The following is a 13284-nucleotide window of genomic DNA, read 5'->3' on the forward strand; positions in this document are numbered from 1 at the left end:
CTCCCTTACTTCCTGATTCTTTATTTTTATTTGTCCATTATCTTATTTTCTAACTAGTCTGAAACCATTTAAAATGTTTTGTGGGCTGCGTCATGCTTTCTACATAAGTATGTCATCAAATACGAGAAAAAGAATTCTGAAGATTAACAATAGAGTGGTAATGGCTTATTCTCTGAATCTATTTAGAAGGGAATGTTATGATCTATTTCAATGTTATGTACAAAATAATAAACAAAAATTGGAGCTTATTTCAAAATCAGATTATAAAATTTAACGACTGTGGAAGAAATGTGAAATGCATACAAGTTTTAAAATTCACAGCAAATTTATAGCTTCATTTTGAAAAGTGCAATGAATTGAGAATCTGTACATGTTAAGATAATGAACAAATAACTTTTTCCAGGAGATGTCCAGAAAAAATGTCCACTAAGTACAAGCTCAAAGTAACTACGTGAAAAAAAAAAAGGAAAAGAAATACAATATAGTAGTTGGAAGAAATGAAAACCACCAATACTTTGGATGCCTTGGGTTCACTTCCTTTTCATATACTTGTTTTAAAACCAATCTGAGAGTATGGAAAAGTGTGCAAAGGCTTGATTTGGTGTGAAGAAGACAAAATCTCAGTGACGTCAGAGACTACCACACACTTAGAGTGAGGATGATGAAGGGGTAGGAGGGAAAAATTCAGCCACAATCAAAATGAACCAGCCACAGAGGCTGTACGTGTTTCTCAGATTTCAAGTAGTTCTAATTCTGAGGAGTAAGATGACGCCTAGACTAGTTGTATTGGTAAGTTCAGAATCACTCTACGTTTATCATCCACACACCTGTACTTGCAGAAGGAGAGTTCAAAGCTAAAAATTCTAGAGAACAGAAAATAATGAATGTTATGAAGAGGCAGGAAAATACCATGTTTTCTGCCACTATGTAAAGAATGGCTTAATTAATGACAAATTATCTTTAATTAATCATCTATTTCCTGTATTGCAGATTTCAGTTCTGTTTAAGTCTTCATGATATAGTGACTGAGGTTACTGCAAGAAGGTTGCATATGCTCAACTCCTTTCTTGCAGTAAAGTGATGAAAAGAGACGTGAGTCAGTCACTGAGAATTTTTAAATGTTGATAAAATGGTTATTTGCATGTGATATTGAAATGCAGCAGTTTAACCATAAACTGAATATTCAAAACAGGGAGGCAATTGATCTGAGAACTCAGCAACATGCATTGGTTATTTTCAGATTTCTACAATGTAATAGGGAAAATGTGTGACTGGTGTTAAAGACAGAGTGATGAGGCCTCTGAGCATACAAATAATTGAAACGAGCAAGAGTCTTGTATCAAAAAATAGATGGAAATTTGACAGGTAAACACTAATGAAAATCTGGTTTATATGAAGATAATGTATTTGAGTTCTGCTGGTTTGGCAAATGAGAAAGGTTAAATGGGGATACTTTTAGTTTTAGGCCATCTGATCCAGATAACGATCATTTTAAAAATCACGATGATCAACATTCCATAAACAAAAGGCAGCACTAGATCACTAGGTATATTAAAAAATGTAGAATTAGTTCAACTCAATATCACTACCTAAAAGGTAAATAAAGTTAGAACTAATTTTTTACATTTAAATGAATATGTTGTGAGCTAAGAGTGATAGAAAATTGAATAAGAAATAATTTTAAAACTATAAAATTGAATGAATTGTGTAATATTTAAAAGAGGGAGTGGCTTAAGCTGAAATTTAAGTGAGAAGGAGTGAGCTTCATTTTATTAGCAAATATTTTAAAAAGGCTATTACATGTGCTCAAGAAAATTAGTGATACCAAATGTTCAGTATCCCTAAGCATGTTTTTAGGTGAGAAGTTAATCTTTCAAAAACACTAATGATACTGATTTGCTTGTTAGCTTGCAGGAAGAAGATGAATAATATTCTTTTATCATTGTATTCCTAAGGGCTCATCCTTTTCATTGAGGAAATTAATTACCAGCACTCATAATATCCTGATAAAAAACCCATTCTCTTCTTGAATTTCTCCTTTTCTTTTTTTTTTTTTTTGTAATAAAATGCAATGGTATTCTTCCAAATTGGGAAGTTGAAATGGGATGGTCATATGTTGAAATCACATTGAAAAATGAGGTGCCAGTAAGCCCTATAGATGTCTGATGTCACAAAAATATCATGTTGGAAAGTAGAAATCTAAAGACAAAAGCATAGGTTTTATATGATGCCTTGTCCAATAATAGTAATAATGCTGGCATATGACACTTTCAACAGCACTGTTACCCCTCTTGAGAAAATCTAGGAGAAACAATTTTCTGAACATTTTCATTTCCTGAAACTATAATAAAAGTTGAAAAGAAAAGATCCTGTATTTCTAATACTAGTAAGAAGTTTAGACAGAGCAGAGTAATATGTTGATAGGGTCACAGAAATTGACTCAAAAGTAGAAAGAAACTTTCTGAATATATTAGAACATTTTAAAAGTGAAGTTTATTCAGGTGTAATTCATATGCATTAAAATTTATCTTTTAAAAAATATGCAGTTCAATTAGCTTTGACCAATGTTTACCACAATCAAGATACAGAACATTTCTATTATCCCAAACATTGTATTATCCAATAAATACCCTGTTCTACCCTCCCTATGGACAACTGATCTGTTTTCTGTTTGTAGAGTTTCCTACCAATTAGATTTTTCCAGAAGATCATATAAATGAAAGCACACTGCATGAAGTTTTTTATGTTTTTTTTCTTAGCATAATGCTTTTGAGACCCATCTGTGTTGTAACATGTATTAATAGGTTTATATCTCATTGCTGATTAGTATTCCTTTGTGTGGATATGCCAAAATTTATTTACACACCCATGGACAAAAATTGGGGTTTTTATGAGTACAGTTGCTGTGAAGAATTGCTTACAGATCTTTGTCTAGACACATAGTTGTATTTCTCTTTGGTAAATATGTAAGAGTGGAATTGTTTTGGTAAATATCTAGGAGTGAAATTTGTGTGTTTTTTTCAGTTTGGGATTATTATGAAAGATGTTGCTCTGAAAATTTGCTTAAGTATTTTTGACTGGACATATATTTTTATTTCTATTTGGTAAATATTTAGGATTGGAAATATCTAGATAAGTAAAAGTTTTAATTTATAAGAAACTGTTAAAAGCTTTGCAAACTGTAGTTGTTCTGTGTTCCCGACAGCACTTTTTTTGTTTTTGTTATTCTAGTAATTGTTCAGCATTTACTACTACACATTTCCCCAATTTAGCTTTGTCCTAAGAATTGTGATAGGTTGTATTTTCATATTTATTCAGTTCAAAACATTTTCTGATTCCCCTTGTGATTTTTTTGACGAATAAGTTACTTATAAATTTGTTGTTTAATTTCCAAATACGATACCCAAAGAACATACTTTGTATAATTTCAAATCTTTTAAATTTATTGATGTTTGCTTTATGGTTCAGAATATGGTCTATATTGGTGTTTGATCAACATGTACCTCAAAGAATGTGTGTTCTGCTGTTATTAGGTAGAGTGTTCAACAAATGTCATTTATGTCCAGTTGGTAATGGTGGTATATATCTTTAACTTTACTGCCTTTCCCCCCATCTTATATCAATTATTCAGAAAAGAGTGTGCCCTACAACAATAATTGTGGATTTGTCTATTTCTCCTTTCAGTTTTTATTTTATGTCTTTAAGTTAACAGTTACATACACATTTAGGGTAGTTATATCTGTTTGATGGATTGATGTTTTTATCAGTATGTAATATGCCTGATTGCCATTGGTAGTATGTTTGGCTCTGAAATCTACTTTGTTGGATATTAAAATAGGAATTCCATCTTTCTTGTATTTGGTATTAGCATTGCATAGCTTTTTCGATCCATTTAACCTTTCTATATATTTATATTAAAATGAATTCTAACAGGAGATATGTGTATATATATATAATATATAAATATATATAATATACAATATATAAATATATATAATATATAATATATAAATATATAATATATGATATATAATATATATATAATATATAATATATAAATATATAATATATGATATATAATATATAAATATATAATATATGATATATAATATATAAATATATAATATATGATATATAATATATAAATATATAATATATGATATATAAATATATAATATATAATATATGATATATAAATATATAATATATAATATATGATATATAAATATATAATATATAATATATGATATATAAATATATAATATATAATATATGATATATAAATATATAATATATATGATATATAAATATATAATATATATGATATATAAATATATTATATATAAATATATAATATATAAATATATAATATATAAATATATAATATATAAATATATAATATATAATATATAAATATATATAATATATAATATATAAATATATATAATATATAATAAATAAATAAATATATGATATATATGAATTATATATATATTTTTGAGATGGAGTTTAGCTCTGTCGCCAGGCTGGAGTTCAGTGGCATGATAGCTCACTGCAACCTCCGCCTCCCAGGTTCAAGCAATTCTCCTGCCTCAGCCTCCGGAGTAGCTGGGATTACAGGCACGTGCCACCACGCCCAGCTAATTTTTGTATTTTTAGTAGAGATGGGATTTCACCTTGTTGACCAGGATGGTCTCAATCCTGTGATCTGCCCACCTCGGCCTCCCAAAGTGCTGGGATTACAGGTGTGAACCACTGCGCCAGGCCTATATTTTTTAATCCACTATGACAATATCTGTCTTTCAACTTAATGTAAATGCATCTAATGTAATTATTAAAATGTTTGAGTTTAAATCTCTTATCTTCCTGGTTGGTTTCCATTTGTCCCATCTCTCTCTCTCTTTTTTTTGGTCTCTTCAAGAGAACAATTTGAAATAATTTAATAGTTTTTTATTATTCAATTTTGTCTCCACTATTTGTTTTACATCATTTTTTTTGTAATTGCTCTAAGATTTACTCTCTACGTCTTTAACTTATCACAGTCTACAATCAAATAATAATACTCTACTTCACATACATTCTAGGAATCTTACAACAGTCTTTTGCTACTCCTTTTCTCCATATTGTAAACTCCTCAATACATTGTTACTAGTTTTGATTTAAAAAGTCAATTATTACTTAATGTTTTCAAAACTAAGAAAAATAAACTTCTTTTATACTTACCTACATTTTTATAATATCAAATGTCCTCAATTCCTTTGTGGAAATCCACATTTCCAATTGATACCATATTCCTTCATTTAACCATTTATTGTAGTTTTAATTTGCTACCAACAAAGTCTCTCGGTTTTTTAATATAAAAATGTCTTTTGTTTTGTTTTGGTGCTCAGTTTTGAAAGATTTTTATTTTGCTGAGTACAAAATTCCATGTTGATAGAAATAGAGGGAGAATCATGTAGGATAAGATGACTAGAGAAGCCTGTCAGTAATCAACACTGTGGAGAAATAGAAAGGGTGAACAAAGATAACAGGATTTGTCAATTAAAACATCATTCATGCTCCACAGGACATTGGCTCTGTATTCTTCAGAATTAAGGAGAAAATATAGATAGTAGCTGTAGCTTATTTTTGCAAGAAGATTGGTATTAAAATTAGGAGGCAGAATAATAGGATAGGATGGGATGGGATGGGATGGGATGGGATGGGATGGGATGGGATGGGGTGGGGTGGGGTGGGGTGGGGTGGGGTGGGGTAGGGTAGGGTAGGGTAGGGTAGGGTAGGGTAGGATAGGATAGAATTTAAACATGCACACACAAAACAAGGGCTAGTTGATAGAGTTTCAGAATCAAGTAGAGAATTGAATTTTGCAGTATTAGTTTTCTTTTGCTGTGTAACAAATTCTCACAGATGTAGCAAGTAAAAAAATCATTGCCCATTTATTAGTGCACCTTTCTATAGGTCAGAAGTCTGCAATAATGTGGTGGTGCTCCTTGCTCAGAGTATCACAAAGCTGAAATCAAGATTTCAGCTGGGCTGACTTCTTATCTTCAGAGTCTAGGGCACAGACAGCCTCCAAGCCCATTCCTGTTCTTGGCTGAACTCAATTCTTTCCGGGTGATGTCCTCATTTCCTCGTCGGTTGTTAGCCAGGGCCTGGTCCAAGTTCCAAGAGGCCACTGCACTTCTGGCCATGTGTCCTCCTCCATCTTTAAGCAAGCAATGGTGCTTTAAATCTCTGAAATGCTCTTTTGCAACTATCTGGAGGAACCTCTCTGATTTTAAAGTAGTTATGTGATGAGGTCAGGCCCACAAGGATAATCTTAATGTCAATTGATTAAAACCTAAGACTTTTAATTATATCAGCAAAACCCCATCACAGAGATACCTAGATTAGTGTTTGATTGAATAACTGAGAGAAAATGTGTGTACACCAGGGACCAGGAATCTTGGGATTTCAGAGGATGGTGTATTAGAACTCTGCCTACTACACAGTACAGAACGACCTGACCTAGTTAAAAATAGAGAAAGGGAGAAAGGTATTTCTTCCTCTACTTTATATGAGATAAGATATGTGATATTTTATTGCACAAAGAATAATGAAACATTAGGGATACTTTATGAAGAAAAGGAGGAAAGTTGATAAATTTAAACCACATGGAAAAATTAGCTGAATATTAGAAAGACGGGTAACGTTGATACTTTGAGGACTATACAATAGAGTAGGTAATCAACATAAGTTAGCATAGGAGTCCAGACTTCTCTGAAGACCTTTTGGAACCTGGCAAGGATGTAGCTATGAAGAAATTAGAGATTTACAATAGAGAACATTCAAGCAATTAAGGCATCCTTAGCTGTTAGAGAAGTTATAGTGAATGGCTGAATATGTAGTTTAGAGTGATAAGTTGGTCAAGAGAAGACAGAAAGACTCTGAAGTACAGGAAATTGTAGTGTTAAAAATAGGAAATATTATAAATCATAATGAAGAGAAAATAGTAAGTTCAGATATTAGAAAGTAATACATGATAAAAAGCTAGAATGCTGATCTTGAATTTAGATCTAGAATCAAAACATTAAAAATACATTTCTTTTCATCAGATGAGACAAGTTGATTGTAATGACAAAACGTGACTATACGATGATGTGTGGCTAGAGATAAGGAACATTATAATATAATAATGGACATAATACCTAATATAATAATGTACATGACTGAGGAATTCTGAAGCCAGATGTATTAGTCAGGGTTCTCTGGAGGGACAGAACTAATATATCTCCTATTATATATAAATAGGAGGAGCTGAGGAGCAAGGACAGCCAGTCTGAGTTCCAAAACTGAAGAACTTGGAGTCCGATGTTTGAAGGCAGGAAACATCCAGCATGGGAGAAATATGTAGCCTTGTTTTTCTGCCTGCTTTATATTCTAGCTGCACTGGCAGCTGCTTAGATGGTGCCCACCCAGATTAAGGGTGGGTCTGCCTTTCCCAGCCCACTGACTCAAATGTTAATCTCTTTTGGAAACACCCTTACAGACACACCCAGGATCAATACATTGCATCCTTCAATCCAATCAGGTTGACATTCAGTATTAACCATCACACTAGGATAATAGCTTTTATTTTTTTGTATTTTTTAATGTGGTTTTGTTTTATTCTTTATTTTCCTTATATATGCACATGCAAAGCTAGAAGAGTCAAGTAGTTTTTACTTATAACAAAATAGAGAATTCATTGTGCCCTCTCTCTCTAATTTGCCAGTCTATAGAGGCAACTATTTTTAACTTTTTAGCTGATTTTTTTTAGCATTTGCGTCCATAATTCAAATATCAGAACTATATTGTTATGTCTTGACTTTTTGTTCAGTTCTTAGGTATTCTCTACTTATTTTCTCCTATAAAGAAATTAGGTTTAGCACCTTTTTACTCTCATACACTCAGCTCTTACCACAAATGTTTACCTCTTTTCTTTTTCTCTCTGCATCTCTCTTTCTCTTTTTCTCTCTCTCTTTCACACACACACACACTCTCACACTCAATCTTCCCCATGCTATCAGTATAGTTATGTTTGATTACATCGTGTTGTGTATGTAAATGCTATTCTAAGATATTTTGCATACTAAAACTATTTCTCCTTTCTTAATCAATTTTTTCACCCTCTGGAGTTAAAAATTACCTGAATTTTGCATGCTTTTTTATCATGTACTTAACATTAAGTCAAATCTAAGTTCTTCACCAATTGTCTAAATCTCGTTTTAAAATGCAACATTTAATGGATAAAATATATCTTTTGAAGTCATCTCTTCTGAGGACTTCTAACCTGCCCCATTCTGGACTGATTTTCCTTTATGCCTGCTATACATCTATCTTTGTGGAATTTTCATGTTGCTGTGACCCAAAAGATGCTCTTCACTTTTTCCTGTATTTTCTATATTCCATGCTTCCATCTTTGTTGGTACATAACCTTATTTTAATGAAGCTCATTTAGGGTAGTTTCTTGATAAAATTACCTAGTAGATTATTTTACAAACATTGAACATCTCTACCATAGTACTGATTTATGATTTGGCTGAGTATCAAACCCTAGGTTTTAAATAATTTTCCCTTAAAATCTTGTAGACAATGCTTCATTGTCTGTAGCTTCCAGTGTTGTTCATAAACAGCTTGAAGCCTTTCTAACTCCTGAGACTTTTCATGTGATTCATTTTTGTTCCCTCCCTGGAAGTCATAAAATCTTATCTTTGCCCTCAGGGTTCTACAGTTTCATGTTGATGTACCTTGATATGGGTCCATTTTGCTGAGTCTGTTTTGCTGAGCACAGAGTGGGGCTTTTACTCTCACAACCCAAGTCCTTCAATTGTAAGAAATATTCTCAGTTATTTAGTTGATAGTTTTCTCTCTTCAGTTTTTATTATTCTCTCTCTTTCTGGCACTTCTGTTACTTGGATATTATACTTCCTTTAGTTTTTCTTTCATTTTCTTATATTTTTTTCACTTAATTTTCCTTTCTTCTTTTTTAATTCTATATTTCTGTGCTTTGAAGGAGAGTTTCTCAACTTTATATTTGGATATTGCAATAGAATTTTTTAAAATTTTGCTGAATCCTTTTTTAATAAAAATGTCTTATTTCTCTAAGCATATCAATAAAATTCTTTTTTCATGCACAGTCCCAATTTCCAAAATTTCTTATTTTTTCTCTGTATATTTTGATCCTTTTTTTTTTAACTTGGAATTTCACAGATGGCTGGTGATCCTTGGGTGTCTGCTAATATTTAAAAGTAGGGCATTTAAAAGTTGCCTTGGAATATTGAGCCCCCAAATGAAGCTTGTAACTGTAATCTTCACTATAGGTTATGTCACTGTTTTAAAAAAAAAAAAAGCGTATATATGTTTTTTCTCTTGGCTAAGTAGATTCTCCATATAATGATCTTTCAATAGCCTAGAGGTTATAATCTTGGCTGCTGTCATTCTGGAAGATATGTTGGGGAGAGAGCTAGGGGATCAATATTCAGTATTATAAATGTTAATTTAATTATCCTATGTTCAACAGAATACCCTACCTTCAAATGTCTCCCAGATTAGAAACCTTCTATCTTGCCCACCTCCAGTCTTTTTTTGGAACAAAATAAAATAAATCCTTTGGAGGTATGCAATGATTGAGAAGACCTGAGGTTCTAGTTGTTTCTTTGTTCTTTTTTAAATTGCTTTTTTACTCATAGATTTTATTGAGGAATAACAGGCATGCAATAAATCCCTTCTATTGAAAGTATACACCCCAATAAATTTTGATAGTATATTTGCTCATGACCACACAACCACAATCAATATACAGAATATATCCATCACCTGCAAAATATTCCTCACATCCCTTGCAGTCAATTCTTACTTTAGTCCTTACCCCAGGCAACTACTATAGACAATTTTGCAATCTATATAAATGTAATACAGCTTGTAATCTTTTGTGTCTTGCTTCTCTCAGAATAATGATTTCGAGACTTATCCATGTTGTGTTTACAATGATTTGCTTCTTTTATTACTGAGTGTTATTCCATGGCATAAACGTACGTCCTTTATTTTATTCATTTAACTATAAATGGACTCTTGCGGTGTTTCTAATTTTTGACCATTTTGAATGAAGCTGTTGTGGACATTTGTGTATAGATATTTATGTGGACATATGCTTTTGTTTCCATTCCATAAGTACTAGATGTGTAAGATTACATTTCTAAGAAACTATCAGTTTTTCAAAGTGATTGGACCATTTTATAGGTACTCCACATCCTTGTCAACACTTGTTATTATCCATGTTTATAATTTTAGCCATCCTAATGGGTGTATGGTTTTAACTGTTGCTTAAAGTTTACAACTACTCATCCTTGTTTTAATCTACCTTGCCTTCATTTCCATCAGAAAACTGGCACTACAAATTTTTAATTTTTTAATGGTATTCTGTAGTATAGATAAGGTTGTTTCTTGGATTTTTGCCATGAGTTAAGAGTTCAGTCTTTCCCAGATTGCTAAATCAGTTACTATCTGTTCATATGCTTTCTGTCTTCCAAAGTACAGTTGTGATGGTATCTACTCTACTTATCTTTGTCCTATATGTGTTCACATTCAAAAATCCCCTTATTTTTATCTTAGTGGGATTCTTGATGGGAATATAAGAAACAGGTTGTATTTAATTCATCATCTTCATCCCCCTGGAATTTAACAGGTATATTTAACATTTAAAATTGTTGTCAGAGCACAGACAAGGTTAGAGGTAAAACAATTAATTAGATGTTAAGATAAATACTATGCAAATAATTAAAGAAATGATGATGTAATGCAAATAATGAGAGAAATGATGGTGTAAGATACATAAGTGTATATTCAAAAAGGTATATATATTAAAAGGGAGTCCTTTTTAAAAATTATTATTATGTTGGCATGATAGTTTGACAGGGCCTTGAGGAAAAATAAGGGGTTAATATGTCCTGTTTTTCAGAGATCTGGGGGAAGTAGTAGGAGAATAAATTTATTGGAGAGAGATATAGAAAATATAAGGTACCTCACTAAAGTAGGAGAAGGATTACACTGACATTGAGGCATTTGATTTTGTTTTAAACATTGAGTGCATTGTTGAAATAACAGCTCCTCGAGGTGTCATATTTGACATGAAATATACATTCAGATATTTTTGGGGATCTCGTTCAAAGTTTTGATGGAATAGAAAAATAAGATTTAAATAATTTGGATGATCTTGTTCACCATTCTGTGCTTTCAATGTATTATTTTGAATGAGTGACATCAAAGATATACATTTTGTTATCACATTATTCTTTGATGTGTCACATTATTTGTCAGTGTATTGCCACACTGGAATTTAAATGTTATAGGAACCATGTGTTCTTATACAATAGAATTATTAATGAAAAAATTCAGTTACTTTAACATACGGTTCAGTAGGAATATTAATGAAAAAATTCAATTACTTTAACCTACTGTTCAATTAAAGGAAGAGCTATATTCCATCGCTAAAGGAAAATAACAAATAATACATTTTTTCTACAACATAATCTCCTCTAAAGCGTTTTGAAACATAATTCTGAACTATAATTTATCTGGAGAAGTATAACCAGAATGAAGATATCTGAGAAAAAAATGTAATAGAGAAAAGTTTAAAAGAATCAAGATTGTTGAACCTTGAATAAATATTTAGGATGAGTGTGGTAAATCTATTAGATTACTTTACTCCAAAGGTTCTTATGTGAAAGCTGAGATAGATATATTCAGTGTACATACAGATAATAAATAATCTTTTTATAGGATGTAATACTCTGAATTGGGAGGGATGCTGATTATTGGAGCTCTTTCTAACTCTCGAAGAGCTTACTGGTTAAGCTCATAGCATTATAGTCACATTCAGAACAAAGTATCTAGTCTGCAAGCTTAATCATACAGCATAAATGCTGGCCTTTGAAAGTTCAGTTAAGCTACCTGCGTTTGAGAATGGCTATTTGAAGAAAAGTATCAATAAATCGAGGAAGCAGAAATGTAAAATATATGTTACAATTTTCTGATAGTTAAACTTGCTAGCTGTCAATGTTTAGTCTTTCATATATTTTTAAATATCTATGATTAGAAATTAAGCTAAACAAGCCTAAATTACTCATTATATTTTACATTTGATATGTGGAAAAACCCATCACAGTTTTGAAGTAAAATTATATAGAAAGGGTTAAATTCTAAGCTATTTATGTACAAGGTTAATTTGTACCAGGTATTTACTGATGTAAAGCTAGGATGATATAGCTTAATCTTACATTCAGTTAAACCATATCACAAACTAGAAAGATTAAAGTGCATTGGGTAGCCACTTCTTATAATGGTCTCCAAAGAAACTACTATAGATAAACAAAGCTAAGATTTTAAAATATGCACTTGATAAACAACCTAGCATTCACTTTTATCTGCTTTATCAAAGTTGCTGTTTTAAAAAGGGGGAAAAAAACCCTAGTTTCTTTTTTTAACAAACGTCCAAATGCAACTGAAGAAGTTGGTAGGAACATTTTAAAGTTAATTTTTTAAGCTTTTACAGAAAGTTCCAAGTGGCAAGATGCAGTCAATATATCCAACTAAGGATTTTTAACTACTGTTAAATAATACAGTTTTTGCTTCTGTGTTTTTAATGGCTTTAAATTTATTTTCCAGTGTTTAGGCAATAAATCTATAATTTAAATGATAATTATATTTCTGTAAAACTAGATAGCAAAAATAATCAAGAGTGGTGAGACATACAATAAATCAAGCCATCAAATTGAGATGGTATAATGTGAAGAGTTGCGTGAGACAAAGCAATATCTTCTTTGGGAGAAATTTTGAATGGAGTAGTTAAGACATGCGGTCTTACCTAGACAATAGCTCAAATAAACTAGCTACAGTCTTCCTTGTTTGTAAAAATAATGACATACATCACCAGTAGACCAGCAGTAAGAGTTTCCTGTTTTCCTTTCAAACTGTTGACTGTTAAAAACACACCTGTAATATAGCTTACTATTTCTGCATTCACTTGTTGTCCATTGAACTTAATACATTAAAATTTCCCAGTTATGAATAAAGATGAACCACTCTATCATTTTATTTCAGAAAATGATTCGGGGATTGATACATATATTTCATTGTTGGTTCTGCCCTTAGTCTATGCAGCTATCAGATTTATGTTGCTTCCATAATGGAGACCATTCTGCAACCCGAAGATCATTTACTTAATAAAATTCACATTGCTACTCACCAAATACTATAACTAGATAA

General features: G+C 31.4%; 1 long non-coding RNA gene across 1 annotated transcript in view; it reads right to left on the bottom strand.

Annotated features, from left to right (window-relative positions):
* Nucleotides 1-5276: 5276 nt before the first annotated feature.
* LOC129458034 (uncharacterized) overlaps nucleotides 5277-13284 on the bottom strand; it is a 56080-nt gene continuing 48072 nt past the window's right edge. Inside the window, exon 3 of the long non-coding RNA XR_008649511.1 lies at nucleotides 5277-5495. This is a non-coding gene — a long non-coding RNA (uncharacterized lncRNA). The remainder of the gene's footprint in view (nucleotides 5496-13284) is intronic.

The sequence above is a fragment of the Symphalangus syndactylus genome, chromosome 19, assembly GCF_028878055.3.
Source record: "Symphalangus syndactylus isolate Jambi chromosome 19, NHGRI_mSymSyn1-v2.1_pri, whole genome shotgun sequence".
NCBI classification, from domain to species: Eukaryota; Metazoa; Chordata; class Mammalia; order Primates; family Hylobatidae; genus Symphalangus; species Symphalangus syndactylus.